Source organism: Amblyomma americanum, chromosome 9, assembly GCF_052857255.1.
Source record: "Amblyomma americanum isolate KBUSLIRL-KWMA chromosome 9, ASM5285725v1, whole genome shotgun sequence".
In the NCBI taxonomy this organism is placed as follows: Eukaryota; Metazoa; Arthropoda; class Arachnida; order Ixodida; family Ixodidae; genus Amblyomma; species Amblyomma americanum.
The window spans coordinates 23,597,838-23,618,688 of record NC_135505.1 but is presented as its reverse complement, the minus strand read 5'-3'; the positions used below and the strand labels follow the sequence as shown (position 1 = coordinate 23,618,688).

Genomic DNA, 20,851 nt, shown 5'->3' with positions numbered 1-20,851 from the left:
ATAGCGCAAAAAAAATGGTTTTATTTTGCTCTCAAAGCACGCACACATTTTCGGAATTAGAAATTCTTTCGCGTATGATAAATTTTAAAACACTCTGGCATGTGAAGTGCGACGTTCCTTTTTACACACTGCCAACGGCTTTCACTTCTCTTCCCCTGTGCTTTGCAGACCACACATCTTCGAGATGGATTTTCCTTCACAGCATTGGGGAGTATCTGGCGAGGAAAATGCGCCCACTCAGAAGCTTCTAGCCGCATCGGTGATGGAGCCACAGCTGGTTTCCCTCTGCGCTGATATCCTGGCAAAACAGTTTCTTCGACGATCTGTTCGACAAAGTCCACCTTCCAATCCGCGTAGGACATTTTTTTCCCGGTTGCTTTTTGGAACAAGATATAGCTGTTATAAACAGCTAAATCCATAACATAAAAAAAATTTTCCTGTATCCTTTGGCGTATCTGCGCATTATAGGGAAGGAAGCCAGCTGTTGATCATGACGGTCAACGCCTCCCATGCCTTTATTATAGTCAAGCACAACACGAGGTTTCCGGATCGGTTGACCATCTTTTGTTTTTTTCGACGAGTCAGTGAAGTCTGCAGCAGCGTGGACAGTTGAGAGCATTGTCACTGGCTTTTTGTCCTGCCATTTTGCAGCCATGATGCCATGGGAAAACACAGTGGAGCACTCACCCCATTGCAAGTTCAATTTCTTGAAATCTTTGGGCATGTTTTTTCGGTGCAATCTCGCTGTACCAACAGCATTGGATCCTGAATCTTTGACACGCAGAAACAGGGCCGGAGAACTATACCAATTGTCCACAAAAATGGTATGGCCATTTGGTAGGTACTCGCTTGCAAGTTCAATAACAACGGCCTCGCTGCACAACATTCCAGCCGTCGCAGGCAACTTGTCGCTCTTTCCGGTGTATATCGCAAATTTGAGGCAGTATCCACTGGTCGATTCGCAGATCTTGTAAAATTTTATACCGAAGCGTGCTCTCTTCGACGGGTTGAACTGCACAAAGCAGAGTCGGCCTCGAAACTTCATGAGACTCTCATCCACTGCCAACTGCTGTTCTGGATAATAGGAACTGGAGAAAGCTTCCAAGACATACTCTAACACTGAGCGCAACTTCCACAGCTTATCCCCTTGTGCTTGGCCGCTACTGTCCGAGAAATGCAGGTATTTACAAAGGGCTTGATAACGCTGCCTTGGCATCAGGGATGGGAAGAACGGTGTGCTAATTACCGATCTGTGTGCCCAACATGACTGAATTGTGTTTTTCTTGACTTGGCCCATAAGTACACAGACGGCGAAGAAAACCTTCATCTCACCTGGTGTTGTGGGAAACCAAGAGCGATCGGGCGCTGAAGCCTGTTTCAGAACAGCAAATGCGTTCGTTTCATCAGCGATCATCTGCCAGAAGTCTTCGCCGATCAAGCAGTTGAACGACATCAAAGCTGTCGGATTTGCAGAGAGGGCTAACTGAACAGTTCTCTTCATCCCTGAATTCCCACTGAACAAACACTGTTCCACTTTCTTGTCGCTGTCAGTCGGATTCCACTTCCAGTCTTCTAACTTCGGTGCTTTTGCAGGCGGCGCGCAATCCACATCTGATGAGTTTGACTCGGCGTCAGAGCCGACATCGTCGTCGGACGAGTCACTTTCAGAATCACTGCTTTGCAGGTCATCTACAACTACAGTGTCGTCGCTGTCCTCATCATCACTCGCAAATAGAACCGATTCAATCTCTGCCTGCGTGAGAGCCTTGCCTCGCCGCGTCGCCATGTTTGACTCAGAAATGCGGGCTTGGAAAATACCACGTGGAAAATACTTTTCTCCTTGCAAATATTTGAGAATCTTGCAGACACCTATCTCTACCTGGTGTAAAAATTAGTAAACAAAAACCAGGAAACATTTTTATGTGGCGCCATCTCTTATTTATTGCAATAACTAACGGTTTTCAGTCGGACGGCGTTTCGCCGTCTTTTGCCACTTCGGCCCTTACTCCACCGGACGGCGAATCGCCGTCTTTTGACGCGAATGGGGCGTTAACCGTCCGCTATACAGTGCGCGGTTTGTTTACCGTGCTGTTTGAAGACTGTCTTCACTATGAAGATAGCCACCGACTGAACGGCACTATTTGCGAGAGAATGTAGCGTGCGCGGCAGTCTTCTGGGATCTGGGAAAGGAATGGAATCTTTCACAGATCACATCAATAGCATGGAAGATTCCATTCAGTTCACTGTAGAGGAGGAGGCTGCACGCCGTCTTCCTTTTCTGGACGTTTTGTTGGAACGCCGTGGAAACCGCCTTTCTTTCAAAGTTTATAGAAAAGAAACCCACACAGGCCGGTATTTTCATTTTAATTCTGTCCACCCGGTTTTCCACAAACGCTCCGTCGTGGCTTCCCTCGTCCGACGTGCCAAAAACATCTGCCCAAGGCCAGAAGATCGGGCTGCTGACCTAGGCCAAGTGCGCCGAGAATTGAGTGAATGCGGCTACCCCAAGCACTTCGTGGATTCTGTCCAACGGTCTTCACGCCCATCAGAACCAGTTGGTCCTCCTTGCCGATCCCGAGCCGCTATCCCATATGTGCCGGGCGTGAGCGAGTATTTGGCTCGCGTTCTGCGCACTTAGGGTGTGCACGTCGCTCACGTTCCTGCGTGCAAGCTGAGGCATGAGCTGGTGGCCGCCAAAGACAAGATAAAGAAAGAGAAGTTTCCTGGCGTCATCTATAAGATTCCCTGCGCAGACTGCGACTACTGCTATATCGGCGAGTGCGGGAATTTCGAAAGGCGATTGAGGGACCACAAGAACGACGTCAGGAACAAAAAGATTGCATCTAATGCACTTGCGGAACACGTGGAAGCCGCGACGCACAATATAGCTTGGGAAGAAGCATCAGTCATCGCAAGAGAAAAGAATTGGCTGTCACGTCGATATCTGGAATCCCTGATAATCCAAACTACAGACAAAACCCTTAACCGTAACGCAGGCAATCTCCCGCCTACGTACGCAAGATGCTTGGGGCGATTACTGCGACGTACTTAAGCTTTGTGCTTTGGGCTTTCCGCCCAGTGATCAAGGCTTCCGTATCCCCAGTGATCAAGGCTTCCGTATGGAAGCCGAAACGTCTTCGTTTTAAACAACAACCTTTTGGTCGGCGTTCCTTTTTCTTCAGTAATGAACAAATTCTACGACCGTTGCTTGCGCAATAGTATAAATCATGAAAATTCTAACAATACATCTTTGCATTCAAGATTAGGTGGGCTAGAAAAAAAGAGATTCAGTGTGTAGGCAGCGGCAATATGAAAGGTAGCGCATGGCTTCCGCGCTTAGCGAAGCGCTGCCCGGCGAGAATCGGCAGCAAAGCCGCACGCGCAGAAGGAGTGCCGGCTCCTCCCACGCATGTGCCCAGTGTCGCCTGTTTTCCTCGGCCTTTGGCGGCAGCGCTTGGCGACGCGCGGAGGCCATGTGCTCCCCTGTTACACTTCATATTGCAGCTAGCTCTACAGAACGATAGATATTGAGCAGTGATATATCATTGTATCATACCTCCTGACACTAATTAGACATTTGCTTGAATATGCCGATGCTGTGTGGGATCCCCACACAAAGACCGACGTCAACAACATTGAAAGCGTGCAAAAGAATCTTCTTAGATTTATTTATAATATTTATAGTAGACGAGCCTCGATCACTGACCTGTGAACACGGTCTGGCCTCCCATCGCTAGAATTTCTGCGCAGACTACATCACTCACAAACTTTGTTTAATATCGTTAATAAACGAACAAAAATGAATTCCGACATCGACATCAATTTTAATAAACCAGGAAAAACCAGAGGCAAGCACAGTAAAACAATTGTGATGCCCCAGACTGAAACTACCGCTTATCGCTTCTCGTTTTTCACTAGAACTATAACACAGTGGATGCACTACCTCAAGAAGTCGCGAGTACGTCCTCGGCCGAATCCTTTGTGTCTGCCGCGCAATCTTTGAAATGAAGCGCGTTAGTTTTAGGCTCACCAGTTTCCTGTTTTTGAACATTGCATTGATGTGTTACTTCTTTTTCTTTCTTTTCATGACGTCAGTGCCCGCTTTATTGTAATTTTGTATAAGCTGCCTTTTAAGCATTTTCTCATGGTTCGTTGTAGAACACGTTTTTGTTATTTTCACTTGTAGTGCCCGATTTGTACTCACTCACTCCTGCCTGGACAGCCAAGAGGAAGTTGGCGGTATGTAATAAATAAATAAATAAATAAATAAATAAATAAATAAATAAATAAATAAATCATCATCATCATCTTCTTCAGCCTCACTACACCCACTGCCGGGCAAAGGCCTCTCCCATGTCTCTCCAATTAACCCTGTTCTTTGCCAGCTGCATCCACCCTTTGCCTGCAAATTTCTTAATCTCATCCGCCCACCTAACCTTCTGCCGCCCCCCCCCCCCCCCCCCCCCACTACGCTTGCCTTCTCTTGGAATCCACTACGTTACCCTTAATTTAAGAATCAGCGCTTTTCTTGCCTTCGCAGTACATACCCTGCCTAAGCCCATTTCTTCCTCTTGATTTCGAATAGGATGACATTAACCCGCGTTTGTTCCCTCACCCACTCTGCCCGCTTCCGGTCTCTTAACGTTACACCTGTCATTTTTCTTTCCATGGCTCGCTGCGTTGCCCTTACCTTAAGCTGAACTTTTTTCTTTAGCCTTCACGTTTCTGCCCCGTAGGTGAGTGCCGGCAAAATACAGCTGTTGCACACTTTTCTCTTGAGGGACACTGGTAAACTGCCATTCATGATCCGAGAGAACCTGCCATATGCGCTCCACCCCAGCAGCAGAGCAAGGAAAATTACAGGACCTCTTATGTTTAAGAAGAACAGAAAACTCAGAATGAAGATATGTATTCAATTTTTTAAAAGCGCGAAAAAAACGAGGATACGAGCGAAAGACGTAACATAATTTGACCGATTGCATTGTTTTATGTACTTGACACTTTTCCTTATTTTTTTTTCCCGCGCTGAAAAAATGGGACTTGATACTATGATTAAACATTGGAAAATAGGTTACGCCTAAGTCTTGACAACGTCGTACACAGCAACAATGTTCTTCAAAATATTACATTCTGGGAACATGCAACAACCCGTTCAGCCTTCCTGATCGTGTTAGAGTATATTTTTTTCTGCATTCAATCTTTACCTCTCATTCCGTTAGATGTTTAAACTATTGGACTTCTTCATTTCATTTCATTTATTGATACTGTCAGCCTTCTCAGGCTATTACAGGAGCGGAAAAATTGAATAAATGCACATTCAAAAGAAGGTAAATTCTTAAACTATGATATCCGACACAAACCACTAGAGGATACACATGACATAAAGAAACAAGAATCAAACGCTAAATCAGAAAACGCACGTGCAGAGGCAAAACTATTATATTGCTGTATTACGCTCCAGGTATGGTTTCAGGCATCCAGGGAGTCATTTTTTACAATGAAATCAGGCAGCATGTTTCATTCTTTAATAGCTCGAGGAAAAAAAGCTGCACTTTCATCAATCATTATGAGAGCGTGGCACAGGAATATATATGCTATGGCGATGGCTTGATGTCTCATTAGGGTGTATTGCAAAATAGTGTCTTGTGTTGATATTAAAGTGGCCATGAATTAAAAGGTAAAGAAGTTCAGCCTAATTGCTTGAACTTTCAGTGAGCATTGTAATTTCTTTCCCGTTTGCGTTCGCTGTGCCCATGTTTGCACATTAATCATTATCAAGATACAAGAGCTTCCCTCTCTGTTTTCTCCTGTGTTCAGGAGCAGAAGTGATCCACTTTGCTCAGTTATGTCCAAATGTAGCTGCCAAACGGGATGCGAGACTTTGTCAAGCTGTCAAGCGGCAAGTTTTGCTCCGGGCCCTCGCCTTCATTTCTATTATAATGAGAAAAAAAAACTGGATTGAATTTACAAAAAAGAGCAAAAACAAAAGGGATTACTTGAGACATTCCCCGGTGAAACAGGGCAAGCGGGGCCAGAGGCGAAGCGGCCGAAGGGCGCACCTGTGTAGCAGCAGCCCACCTGTGTGTATGGGGTAGAGGCCGGTGAGCAGGGCGCTTCGAGAGGCCGTGCTGGCGGACTGCGCATAGTGGTGGGCCAGCGCCAGCCCATCGCCGGCCAGGGCGTCCAGGTTGGGAGTCAGCACCTGCCTCGAGCCATGGTGACCCACGTCTGCCCAACCCTGCGCCCATCCCACACGGCACCGCTTAGGCACGAGAGATAACAGTGTAATTTTTGCTGCCAAACTGGCTTCATTATATAGAGAAGAAACATCGGGTACACTGCAATTAACACGGGCATCTAAGAGACATATTCATGCAGGTCAGCTCGTGGACAGCGTATAGTAAGAGCCTCTCATCCACATTCACTTAACCTCTGCCGTAGGGATGAATAAATTCTTCTACGCACACAAGAATAAAATTTCCGTCATTTTCTTTCTCTCATTCTGTTTAACTGAGGAAGCCGACCTTAGTGTTCAAACAGTGAACGATAATCTCACTGCTATCACTACAGAGTGTGCCGTGGAAGTAAGCGGTACGATAGTTCGACAGGATACCGGCAAGCTATCTCAGGAGATGAAAGATCTGATTAAGAAATGCCAAAGTATGAGGGCGTCTAAACCTACAGACAGACTAAAATTAGCAGAGCTACCGATGTTAATAAATCAGCAAAAGGGGGGTAGCCGACATAACAACGTTCAATATGGAAAGAATCCAACATGCTCTGAAGAACTGAGGTAGCCTAAAAGCGGTGAAGAGAAAACTAGGCATAGGTAAAAACCAGATGTATGCGTTAAGAGACAAGGAATGGCAATGTCTTTAATTATATGGATAAGATAGTTACACTCGCCGAAGAGTTCTACACAAATCTATATACACAATCTATGCAGTAGCCAATGTATTCAGAACGTTAATAATACAGAGAGTAGCGCACAGCAATGCGTCATCCAAACAGTAACGAAAGAGGAAGTAAAGAAAGCCTTAGGAGCAATGCAAAGGGGAAAAGCAGCTAGTGAGGATCAGGTAACAGTAGATCTGTTTAAAGACAGAGGAGATATTGGGCTAGAAAAACTAGCCACATTGAAAACGTAATGCCTTATGACGTCTACCATACCAGAAGCTTGGAAGAACGCTAACATAATCTTAATACATAAAAAAGGAAAATGTGTGAACACCCGTCTTCGTCAGCATCATACCTCGTTAAATGGCCCCCCATCGTCCAACCTTGCATTACATTTTAGAGATTGCCCCCTGAATAATATCCCAGGTTCCCCCGACAAAAAAATGTGCAACCCTCTTTTCCATGAGACAAAAGTTGTTTGCAGGCACAGGGATAAATTGACAAGGGAACTGTGTGAGGCGTATCGCATCCACGCGAATGGTGATGCATGCGTCAGCACACCGTCAGTGCTTCTTCACGAATGTGAGATTAAGTATCTAGATTCGCACGATTAGAAGGATGTTAAGAGGGGCGTGTTCCCTGGTTGTTTTAGGAGTGTATTAATACCTGTGTTTTTTCCAATAAACTTTAGTTGTTAGTCAGCGCTTGTCCGTCTTCTTCTGTCTTCTCTGTGTCTGTCGTCGCTGCGCTGTTTTTACCACGGCATAAAAAAGGAGACGCCAAGGACTCGAAAAAATAGAGACCGATCAGCTTACTGTCTGTTGCATACTAAGGCAATCGCTAATACAGTCAGGGCAACCTTAGACTTCAATCAACCAAATGATCAGGCAGGCCTTGGTAAAGGATATTCCAAAATAGATATTATTCGCACTATCAATGAAGTGAAAGAGAGATGCGCAGAATATGACCAACCCCTATATATAGCAACATAGTTGAGGGTTCGACGAAAACCCGTCTGGCGAGGGAAATTCAGCATATCCTTTTAAAGGAACACTCACCAAAGTCATAAAGGAAAAAAATTCAAAATTACAAAATTACAAAATTCCTTGCAAAGAATGCGGTGCAGCCAATATAGGCGAAACAGGGGACTTCAGGAGACGATTCAAAGAACACCAGCGTGACGTCAAAAACAAAAAAGTGACTTCTAACGCTCTCGCCGAACACCAGCAAAACACGGGCCACTTGATTGACTGGGATTCCACGCGCATACTTGAGAAAGAAAAATCATTATCTACTCGTCTGCTCAAGGAATCCCTTCACATACAAATGACAAGCCAAGCGATTAACAGGACACAGGGCAATCTACCCGAGATATACATCCGCACGATACGCAACGTTTTCCCTACATAAGCAGCAGCCCGTCTCCTTTTTTCATCCCATTGTGAACAAGGCTCCCGTAGTGGCGCCGAAACGTCAATTCTCTTACGGTTATTTTTTTTTCCTTTATGACTTTGGTGAGTGTTCATTTAAAAGGATATGCTGAATTTCCCTCGCCAGACGGCTTTCCGTCGAACCCTCAACTATGTTGCTCTTCGCGAGAAACATGGGCCGCCTGCTGTTACCAAGATTCGACAATTCGTCAACCTCAAGACAAGGCTGACTTCGTTCCAAAGCCACCTCCAGTTCAATCTTCGTTGCAAATCACATGGATTGATCCCCAAGTCTCTGCGGCTACCGATCCTCGTGCGTACGCCAACTGGAAGACAAACCATTGCTCAAGCTGAATGCGACTACTGCAGGCAAGGATCCTCGAGACAAAATGCACAATCAAACGCCTGGAGAATGACATTTATTGCGCCCAACAGTTCCTGGAAAAGCTCATTCCCGCGGACTTCTTTGATGTTCTTCTGCATGCCAACAGCGAGGGCGCCAAGAATCAAGAATTGAAACATATGGCACAAAATGCCAAGTTGAAGCAGCTGTTGGCCAGTCCGCCTGAGGCCGGGGTGACAGGCAGTATATGCAACCTGTGTTCGCACACGCTTGATCCGCATGAACGCAGCCTACTTCTCCGAGGCCTCAACTTCAATACTGGCGCTCCTCCAACTGCTGTTAACATGACCTGCGCTGTTGAAGAGGCTATACGCAAGGTCGCCCCCAGCTTACAAAGCGAAGCACGCTCAAGGGCCATTGGAGCTCTTTCTAAGCTTGCTAAAAGCAAGACTCGCACTATCACACCCGCAGAGCAAACAGCATTGACCAGGCTGCAGATGAACAAAGACATCGTCATCTTGCCTGCTGACAAGGGTAACGTCACTGTCGTTTTAGACCGCACCGACTATGTGCGAAAAATGTACGCCCTTCTAGAGGACACAACGACGTATGCCAAGCTGGTGCGAGATCCTACAAAGAAAATCGAGTCCTAGGTGCAAAAACTTCTTACTGATGTTTTCAAGTTCGTCCCCCCGACAAAGGCTATCTTTACAATCGCCTACTTTGTCACAACGGCTCGGCGCCAGCTATATACGGGGTGCCCAAGATACACAAGAAGGAGGTACCACTTCGCCTGATTGTTGACTTCACATGGTCACCACTGAACAAGTTGTCGGGATACCTCCACCTGGTACTGGCGCCTTTGGCAGGAAACACGCCTACGCACGTCAAAGACTCGGCACATTTCATTGACAAAGTGAAGACTGCGACTTTTGGCGATGATCACATTCTGGTGTCATTCGACGTGAGGTCCATGTTTACTTGCGTGCCGGTGGACTTCGCAGTCGAGTGTTGCAGGAATGCCCTGAAGAACGACTTGTCTCTGCCAGAACGTACGCCCGTAGAGACAGACGACTTGTGCCGGCTCCTAAAATTCTGCTTGTCAAACACATACATTGTGTTCAACAAGACAATGTACAAGCAGATCTTCGGCACAGCAAAGGGAGCCTCCATTTCCGTAGTCTGCTCCAACCTGGCCCTAGAAACGATAGAGAGTCGTGCGCTTGCGTCGTTCGACCCGCCACCTAGGTTTTTCCTGCGGTACGTCGACGACTGTTTCTGCATCATCCGACGACAGGATGCGGAAAAATTTCTACGGCACCTGAACTCATTTCAAGAGAGCGTTCAGTTCACGATGGAAGAAGAGAGCAATGGGCGCCTCCCTTTCCTCGACGTCCTCATCGAACGAACAGCAAACGGCGTCACGACGAGCGTGTACAGGAAGCCTACCCACACAGGGAAGTACCTGAATTTCCATTCTGCGCACCCAATAGGGCAGAAACGCTCCGTTGCCGCGGCGCTTTACAATCGTGCCTTCAAGCTTTGTTCAAGCCCATGCAAAAGAACTCGTGAAGTCCGCCGCATAAGAAAGGAGCTTTCAAAGAACGGATACCCGCGTCAAGTGCTACAATCACAAGAACGACACGCTGCGGCCCCTCAATCCGAAGCAAAAGCAGCCAATAAGAAAAAACGTGCAGCCATCCCATATGCCCCTGGTGTCAGCGAGACGTTATGCCGGATACTGGCTGACTACGACATCCAAGTTGCCCATGTCCCATCCAGCAAGCTCAGAAACCATTTGGTACGATCAAAGGAACCGCTAGAAAAGACCAGCTACCCAGGGGTAGTTTACAAAATTCCTTGCAAAGAATGCGGTGCAGCCTATATAGGCGAAAGAGGGGACTACAGGAGATGATTCAAAGAACACCAGCGTGACGTCAAAAACAAAAAAGTGACTTCTAACGCTCTCGCCGAACACCAGCAAAAACACGGGCCACTTGATTGACTGGGATTCCACGCGCATACTTGAGAAAGAAAAATCATTATCTACTCGTCTGCTCAAGGAATCCCTTCACATACAAATGACAAGCCAAGTGATTAACAGGACACAGGGCAATCTACCCGAGATATACGTCCGCACGATACGTAACGTTTTCTGTACATAAGCAGCAGCCCGTCTCGTTTTTCATCCCATTGTGAACAAGGCACCCGTAGTGGTGCCGAAACGTCAATTCTCTTACGGTTATTTTTTTTCCTTTATGACTGGTGAGTGTTAATTTAAAAGGATATATCCCTATATATAGCCTTTATCGATTACGAGAAAACATTTAACTAAGTGCAAACTTCAGCAGCCATGCAGGCATTGCGGAATCAGGGTGTAGAAGAGCCTTATGATACTTGAAGATATCTATAGCAACTGCACAGCTACCATAGTCCTCCATAAAGTCAGCAGTAAAATTCCAATAAGGAAGAGCGTCAGGCAGGCAGACAGGATCTCACCAATGCTGTTCACTGCCTGTTTAAGGAGTAACGGCATTTAAGGATTAAATAAAATAAAGGGTGATCGACTTATTGTCTTCGGACACGCTCTAATTGCTGTTTCCAGAGAGACATCGCACAGTGTGCGAGTGAAGTGATTTGTTGTTGAACTCGTCTTCGCATCGAGCTTTCATGCGCTTCAGTGGTGGTTAAAGTTAAAAACAAAAGAAGGAAACGTAGGGTACGGAACGCGAATCTCTAGTGCGGATACAAGAACTTCCACGCCAAAGGAGGCAAAGGCAAACTATGAGGGAGGAAATGAAAGAGGGAGTTAAGCAAGCAATAATGAGTTGCCGTAGTGGAGGGCTCCGGATGAACTTATACCACCTGGGGTTCTTTAACGTGCGCTAGTATCGCACAACACAAAGCGCGATTTGTATTTTGTTGCCTCGGAACGAGAATATCGGAGCCAGGATTTGATCGCACGCACTCGGGATCAGCAGCCTAGCGCCATAAGCTCTGAGCCACTGTGGCGGGTGAGTCATGCTATTCCGGATCTCGCCGTTGATAGCCAGCTGGTGAACCAAACCACAGCCTTCTGGCAATGCGCAGTGGATGTATCTGCGCTATAGAGCTGGATTATGCAGAGGTTATGGTGCGCGCTTATTCTGCTTCAAGAGGTTGGTAAGCCGTGAAATTTCATCCGTTTTTTTTTGCTGTTTCTCTATGGCTTACACGTGCCAGGGGATACGCTGGCACGTGCGCAAATTATATGCTCATAGAAGTAAGGAAACTGGATCTTCTACACTGGATATTTCAGCCGCGCAGAGGAGGTTCTTCCCAGCAGAAAGATTTCCACTGAGCGTGCCTACTGCCATTACTGCCCACTTAGTGCGAACTTTCTGCCTTCCTGCTCTGACGTTCGAATTCCGAAGACATCGGCATGTTGCTATATAGTCAACGACGCTTTTTTCCCCTGTGTTGAGAACTTCTCGAAGGAGTCCAGTTGCTGTGTCGCAGCTAGCAACGCTGTACCGGAACCGCCACAGCCGACGCGGACATTCGATTAATTCCGACCGAAGCAAGCAGTGAGCCCACCAATACGCCAAGTGAAACGAAAAGGCGCCATATGCCGCACAACGCCCACTGTCCACAGTAATTTTGAAACGCAAGTGGCGTGCGCTTACTTATACAGCGGGCGTGTCTGTGCCCCCGACAGCTACATAGCGTTTCAGCATATTAATCACGCCTACAATTTCTATAACCTTGCCGCAGTCCCAAAGCTAGGACCGCCAAGCCGCATTTGAGATTCCAGAATTTCACTTCCTGCATGTCATCCGTAATCCGTCACTTCAGTGGGTCCGGCTTGAGGATGCTACTCGGGACATCGCACCTACGTCATATCCGGTAAGTTGGCTAATACGCAGCATGGAACCGGGCGCACGCGTCATCTGCTACAGGACTTTTTAAACTCCTGTAACAAGGGCACCCCTCCCGATTAGTTTTGTGGCATACCAAGCGCATCTAGAAACATTGTAGCCAAGTTAAAATTTTTTCGGCAGTAATCATCAAAAGACTTGAAGTTAATGACGTTGAAATAAAGAAGAAATGTGTGTGGGCAGCAGGCCTTGTAATGCAAAGAGGAAGGAAATTGCCGATGTTCTCTTAAGGTAACGCAGTGGATTCTTAGAAAAGGTAAGCGTATCTGGGGTAGCGAGAAAATCAGGTGGGCGGATCAGATTAGTTGAGAAAGAACTGCGCAAACGAGGCACGGGTGGCGAAGAGGCAAAGACGCACACAAGAGCAGTCCGTCTTTGCCTCTTCGCCGCCCTTGATTTGTTTGTGCAGTTCTTTCTTTGCATTCATAATGGGCCAACTGGCCCGACAAGTTCTACTCAGATTAGGAAGTTAGATCGGATAAGTTTGCATCAGCTGGCACAAGATTAACTAGAACAAAATGGGTAAGGCATTTGTCCCGCAGTGGGCTTCGTCAGGCTGATGACGATGGTGATGATAAAACCACCCGGCAAAAAGGTAAGAAAATGGATGCCGGCAGCCGGAAGAATCAAGCCCAACAATTCTGGGCAAAAGCGTTCATGAGCACCAAATCGCTTATGAAAGCTATTTTTTCATATAAGTTTTCACTATAACAATGAATATATCGACAGATCTCCGGACGGCATCCTTGTATTTTTTCTTCTATTAATGTTTCTGCTATCGTAACTGCTATAGCAACTGCACAGCTAACATAGTCCTCCGTAAAGACAGCAATAAAATTCCAACATGGAAGGACGTCAGGCAAGGAGACACGATGTCGCCAGCGCCTGTTTACAGGAGGTATTCCGAAGCCTGAATTGGGAACAGTTGGGGATAAGAGTAAATGGAGAATACCTAAATAATCTCTGCGATTCGCTGTTGACATTGCTTTATTGAGTCACTCAGCAGATGAAATTCAAAGCATAATAAATGAGTTACACAGGCAGAGCAGAACGGTGGTTCTAAAAATTAATATGCGGAAAACCATAGTAATGTTCAACATTGTAGCAAGGAAGCAGTTCACAATTGGTAGGGAGTTTCTTGAAGTGGTAAATGAATATGACTGCTTAGGGCAGGTAGTGACCGCTGATCCGGATCATGAGAGGGAAATAACTATAAGAATAAGAATGGGGTGGAGAGCATATCTCATCTTCGCTCAGATCATGAACGGCAGTTTACCAATATCCCTCAATAGAAAAGTATACAACAGCTGTATCTTACCAGTACTCACCTACGGGCCAGAAACGTGGAGGCTAACAAAAAGGATTCAGCTCAAGTTAAGGACAACGCAGCGAGGCATGGAAAGAAAAATGATATGCGTAACGTCAAGACACCGAAAGCGGGCAGAGTGGGTGAGGGGACAAACGCGGGCTAATGACATCCTAGTCCAAATCAAGGGGAAGAAATTGGCTTCGACAGGGCATGGGATGCGAAGGCAAGATAACCGCTGGTCCTTAAGGGTAACGGAGTGAATTCCAAGAGAAGGCAAGAGTACCAGGGGGTGACAGAAAGTTAGGTGGGTGGAGGAGATTAAGAAGTTTGCGGCCATACAGAGGGTGCGGCTGGCAAAGGACAAGGTTAATTGGAGAGACATGGGATAGGGCTTTGTGCGTAGTCAGGCATATGGTTATGCTAATGATGATGATATTTCCACCAAAACAGCTAAGAAGAGAATACCGCGGTGTCGTTTTATTGGCTGTGTGTCCTCATGTGATCAGAGTCAGCCAATGGGGTGAAACTGCCGGCAAATTTCACTGGTGGTTATTTTGTCGGCAGCCGGCACAGTATTCTCGTCCAAAAAAAAAGCATGGGCTGAGGATATTCACCAGGTCATCGGCGACAATGATGACGACGTGTGGCCTCTGCGATGCCCTCACCGCCACGCCCAGCGCCACCACCGTGACTAAGTCCAGGAGGAACTGCATCGTACTGTGTCGAAGATGAAGCTGTGAATCCCTGCAGTGGGCCAACCAACGCGACAGTGCCGGTGGTTGGCACCACATTCTGAAAGGACACTTGAGACATTCTCCTTTGACGGCGCACTGTTGCAGCACACAAGACACAGTCGGACCGGAACTCATTATGATTTGGCAAAGCGGTAATTTGTGCACCTTACTTTGGAAGAACGTCAGGAGGAAGATACGCATGCCTGCGATCGCATGTTTCCGCAAAACTCATCCCCATTCATTGATCATAATCACAAATTAAAAAATGATCAACACCAAAAATTGCAAAAAAAATATCTGCTGCTCCTTGGCCTCTGTGGCTGCTGGCTTCTGTCATCCCCATTCATGCATTTTACATGTAATTTATTATTATTATTATTATTATTATTATTATTATTATTATTATTATTATTATTATTATTATTATTATTATTATTATTATTATTATTATTATTCGCGTAAAGAAATTTTTCGAAAGAAAGTCCCATCTTCTGGGCTTCATTCCAGCCGAAGGTGCGGCATGGTGGGTCGGTGCCCAGTACATGTGTCATATCTTCGCTCGATAGGAACAATTCATATATGACGCACCGGAAGGGCACGTTTGGAGGCGAGCAGCTGCTCTGCCAGCGGCCCACTTTATTGACATAACCGTGGGCGAAGGGGTGAGGGCGGCATGTTTTTGCTGCGATATAAATCAATATTCGGACCATTAGCCCTGGAGAAATGTTGTTCACAGATCTACCACAGGAAAAGAAAGATTTCTCCCGACATCAGAAGATCACTCACCTAGAAGGTCTGGAACTTGTTCTTTTCCTTCTAACCCCGTTCTTCGCACACTGATTTTTGTGATGCGACCCCACCTTCTTCTCTTTCTTCTACTCTGTCGACACGTGGGTCACACGAACGACGGCACAGCGGTGATGATGATGAAAAGCTTCCTGCATCTTTATCCGGCATGGGCTAAGAGGAGAACCTGGCATTTGCCGACGCGCGATCTGGTGTTCTGTGTATGTGCAACGCTACAGTACTCCCCACTCATATGAAAGATTTTAAATTGTGAATTTGCATAAAAAACATCTTCAAATGAAACCTAAAAGGTTACAATAGATGAGAGAATATTGATAGATTATACATTATCTTTGTGATAGATAATATCCTAGAACATGATCATTGATTATATGTATACTGAAGCTGGGAATAGCAGATTATTTGCGTACAGGTAAACGTTGGTTTAGGAAATAAATTACGAGTGGAATATTAATCTGGAATGAGTGATTTAAGCGGCGATTATGACTCAAAAGCCTCGAAGAATGCAACAGAAAAGGAAACACACATCCAGAGGTAAATGGAAAACAGTTTGGGTGCTGTTAGTGCTTCTCGAAAAAAATAGACTTATATGAAGTAGCAGTAAAAAGTGTATCCGAACCGCTGCTTACGCGTTCAAAAATACAACACTAATAAAATAAGCCAAAGAAGCAACGGAAATGACTAATTTTTATCCTGCTCTTGCCAGTCCTCAGAAATCTTCTCGTTTAATTTCATGATTTTATGGTCTTTATCGCCCGAAAGCTATTCTGGCTATGAGGGAGACCGTATAGTAGAGGGCTCCGGATAATCTTCACCACCTGATGTTCCTTAACGGGCACTGAAATCACACAGTATACGGGCCTCTGGAATTTCGCCTCCCTCGAAATATGACCGCCGTGGTCGGGATCGAGCCCGCGTTTTCGAATTATTCTCATATTTCCATGCATGAGCAAAATAGAAGTTCGTACACCGGCGAATGTCTGATTGTTGTTGTTGTTGTTGTTGTTGTTGCCTCAAAAGCGAGGGCGCATCCCCACGGTGGGGGATTGGCCAGGGTTTGGTGCGGATCTAAACAGGAGAAAATTCATCGAGGTTTATCTCAATTGGCTGATACATATAAATAGAGGAATCTGTGAATATAAGTAACGAATTTTGAAAGAACTTGAGGGAATCGGAATGAAAATCGAAGAAACAAAGCGCAAATTAATAAATTTTAAAGGAATAACCATAAATAAAATAATTTTGTGAGAAAAGTTAGGCAGCGCAAAGTTAACACAAAATACTTCCGGTTTCGTTGACATACCTGTGAAGAAGCTCACATACCTGCCTAATGCCATGCCCTTTGACGGTTGCACCGAAGGAGAGGAGGACAGAAAGAGTAAACGGCAGCCCTAAATGAGCGAGAGGATTTTACAAAAACTGAATTCTCTTCCCTGCAAACCGCCGGCAAGAGAGGATGAAATGATCTATCGTTTCAACGTAGCCGCTCGACGCACATAGATTCGATGGTGTGAACCCAGAGCGGTGGCGTGAACCCAGAGATTCCTCGTCTCAATATTTAATGAGACGAGGAATCCTGCAGCGCAACAGCGTCATGGAAACCTCACATTGCCTTGAAGCGCATGAACGAATGTTCCACGGGAATTTTAAGTGTTCAAAGTCTACTGTAGCAAGGAGCGGCTCATGGCTCAGGTACTGGTGCATTTGGTACCGTTCATAACGGGTCGTGGTCAGCAGGGTGAGGTTCGGAACGACATGAGCAACAGGCCCATTGATGGCTTATTTCGCTAAGAAATGGGACATTGAATTTGAAATAATGCTACAGTGCCCTGGGAACAACTGTAAACACACTTCTTGCACATGAAGGGGCACAAAGTACATTAGGGATCGGTACAAGAGACTAATTTCCGAGCTTTCAAGCGCTGTCAAGACTGAGAGGCAGTCCCAAGGAATGATTAATTGAGTAATATTGCGAGGAACGTTTTGAAGGGCTATACCAATTGCGAGAAATTCAGCAGCAAGAGATGATGTATAATCAGGGACCCGGATAGAATATTTAAGACCAATCCAGTGCGTGGGAATGAACACCTACTGCTGCTTTTTCGCCTTCTTGAGAGGCATCTGTGAAAATAGCAGCATGGCTTGGATGCTGGAACAGTTGTTCCTCCAAGAGACCATTTAACACATTGACAGATAAGTGCTCCGCATATAGCGGCAGCGTATGGTCGAAGAAAACCGCTACTGCAGCCTGCGCATTGCTAACGCATTGCACGTACCTGATTTAGACTGCAATTCTAGACAACAGGTGCTCTGTAAAAAAAAATTGAGGCAGTTTGTAGAGCCGGCAATGTTTATTTAGAAACAAAGCTCGGCATTAAAAAAAATTGGCAGTGGCTTAACTTCGCTAACCTTGAAATTCAGCGAAAAGCAAGCACGCTTGCTAAGCGCCTGAGGCTCGACCATGGCAGTTCCGCCACACGCTCGCGAAAGCTGTTCTGACCTTTGTCCGTAAAATTCCGAGACTGAGTCTATTAAAAAAATGCCTTTAACATTGAACTCATTTGAGCAGCACCCCTTCGAAATAGTCTCCATTGCAGTCTACACACAGCTTCCAACGCTTCTTGATGTCATGGAAACAGCTGGAAAACTCTTCTTTTGGTAGGGCTAGCTTTCAGCTCTTTTGTCGTGGTGTCTTGAATGGCCTCCACACTCTCCATCCACCGAACTTTTTCTGGCTCTCTTCGCACGAGGAAACAGGAAAAAATTGCATGTGGAGTGGTCAGGCGAGTATGGCGAATGGGGAAGTACAGGAATGCTGTGCTTGGCCAGAAATTTGGCTTCGCTTAGAGCAGTGTGCGGCTTTGCGTTATCGTGGAGAAAGTTCCATTGTCCAGATGACAATAAGTCAGGGCGACGGTGTCCCAGTGCATCACGCCTGTGGTGCATCGTCTTTTTTTTGGTCCTCTGTCGCCGCACCTTTCACGACGCCGGAGAGCTTGTGGACCGCCATTTAGAGCTCTGCCTCTTTGTTTGAGGATCGTATTGAAAATCTTCGACATTGTTATTGCGCTACTCATGGTTTACACAAACAAGAACGACACATACAGACAGGGCACATGTGCCGTTCTTGTTTGTGTAAACTCTGAGTAGCGCAATAAAAGTATCGAAGATTACAAACCAACTAGGCCCATTTGAAGCTCTTTTTAGTATTGCAAATACCATGTTTCGTCTTCAGCAGTGATGCTGTCGATGAATGCAGCATCCTGCTCTGCCTCGGAGAGCAAATCAACGCTCACTGATGCCCGCGTGTCCTTCTGGTTTTGCGTGAGGGAGTGCGGCCCAAGTCTAGCACTCTGCTTTAGTTTCCCCAAGTTCTCACGCAAAATTTGGTGACATGTTGTCTTACTAATGTCGAGAGCATCTGATAGCATGCGGACTGTAATGGTGCGGTCTTGCTGTACGATTTCCCTGATCCGAGCCACGTTATTTTGAAGGGCGGCCCTGCCTTGAGTCGTCTTCCACCGACGTTCTCCCCGAAACGAACCTCTTGTGTCACTCGAAAACTTGCACCCGCGATATCTCGTTGCTGTAAGCGTCACGAAAGAGCTGATTCGTCTGTGTGGTTGTCTTGCCAAGCTTCACGCGGAATTTTATGTTTACACGCCGTTCGAGGTGGACGTCCATCTCTCCACATTCACTCAAAGTAGAATGCGCAGACGACTAGTGACAACGTATTTTTGTACATGTAGCGCCATCTAGCGGCTGCGACAGGAATTAACACAAATATTCAGGTTAGCCCGAAAAGATGGCGCTACACATATGCGCCAACGTTTGTTTTGGGGAATTATTTCTAGAGACGAAAATAAATCAGTCTCGAAACTTTACGGACAAAAGTATATATGGCCACACGACCACGTGGCTATGACGTGGTATCACACTGTCTTACGGCACGCCGATCGGATGTTATCACGTGGATTCACATTACCCCATCGCATGTTCTCAGGGTCAAAGGCCAACCCAAAGGCCACCCAATGTCAAAGGTTAACTAAAGGTCATGGGTCAAGTTCAGGGTTTCGACACCATAACTGTACCACATATGGCCACACACGGCCAACGTGGCTGGGCTGAAGGTTGTTCAAGGTCATTTCCCGACTTACGCGATGACTGATTTACCTATAGCGTACTGAAGCTTTTCGTTTTAAAATTGGTGGAGCCATTCCAGGGTTATGCTCATGTCCCCGCAAGAAGGTGAGCACTGTGAGAAGATGGAAGCGAGAGTTCAAGTCCAGTACACGGGCTTCCAGAAAGAGGGCACAGTTTTCCACTGATTTTGGCAAACCCAAGCAAAGCCGTAGAGCACGCCGCTCCAAAAGAACCAGAGGTTGAATATTGTATCTAGGACACTCAGAGAACAGAATGCAACCGAACTCCAAATTGGTCTTACGGAAGTCTTATAGAGAAATAAGAGAGTGTCTCTGCGAATACCGAATTTCTTATTGCTGATTCGCGTCAGGCGACCGAGAGCTCACTCACCTTTGAGGACTATACTTGTGATATGACGTTGCCAGTCTAGATGAGGGTCGTATATTACACCTAGGTACTTTTTAAGGATACAACTTGCGGGATTTGAGCGCCACAATACAATAGACAGATATAAAGAGGAGACGCTGCAGGAAAAACGAGAACGGAAGATTTGTTCAATGAAACTTACCCAGTCATACTTCCAGGGCCCTGAGGTAGGCTTACATTAGCTTGTATAGTGAATGAATGGCTTTAGGAGAAGCAAAAAAGGCTATGTCATTCGCATACACATGGGCCTAAACTTTGATATCACTTTGAATAGGTGTGTCCCGCATAAGTATGTTAGACAAAAAAGAGGACAGAACCGCTCGCCGAGGCGCACCTCTAGTCTGAGAAAAAGTTTCGGAGTTGAAGGAACCACAGAAGAAACGTTTCTTTTTAAGAATTCCTGTACCCATACAAGTATGTAAAAAGCGGTCGAATTTCGTCAAACTTTCTCAATAGTATAAAATGCTCAACGGTGTCATATTTTTTAGCGATATCGAAAGTGACTAAAGCCGCGACCTCTTTCTTCTCCATTGCAACGCTAATTCTGCTTTCCAAATCTAAATGAGCAGTCCAGATCAAGCACCAACGACGAAACCCAATCTAAGGAGCATTGAAGGCTTGTAATGCAATAACGTGATCTGTAAGACGGCTGTGAACAATGCGTTCAATAAGTTTTACTAAATTAGACAAGAAGGAAATTGGCCGAGTGTTATCGATTACGAAACCCTTCTTAGGATCTTTGAGAAGTAAGATTGTTTTCGTAGTTTTCCATTGATGAAGGAGCCATGTTGTCTCAAGGGACACATTCACAATATGCAAAACATCAGAGGTAAAGACTTCCTCAA

The 20,851-nt window shown here is 45.9% G+C and overlaps 1 pseudogene across 1 annotated transcript in view; it reads right to left on the bottom strand.

Annotated features, from left to right (window-relative positions):
• Window positions 1–15,479, bottom strand: part of LOC144103244 (arylsulfatase B-like) — a 113,367-nt pseudogene extending 97,888 nt beyond the window's left edge. The window contains exons 1-3 of the transcript XR_013308279.1: window positions 15,417–15,479; window positions 14,511–14,640; window positions 6,079–6,238 (exon numbers count right to left, since the gene is read on the bottom strand). The product of XR_013308279.1 is annotated as an arylsulfatase B-like (transcript). The remainder of the gene's footprint in view (window positions 1–6,078; window positions 6,239–14,510; window positions 14,641–15,416) is intronic.
• Between the last annotated feature and the right edge of the window lie 5,372 nt (window positions 15,480–20,851).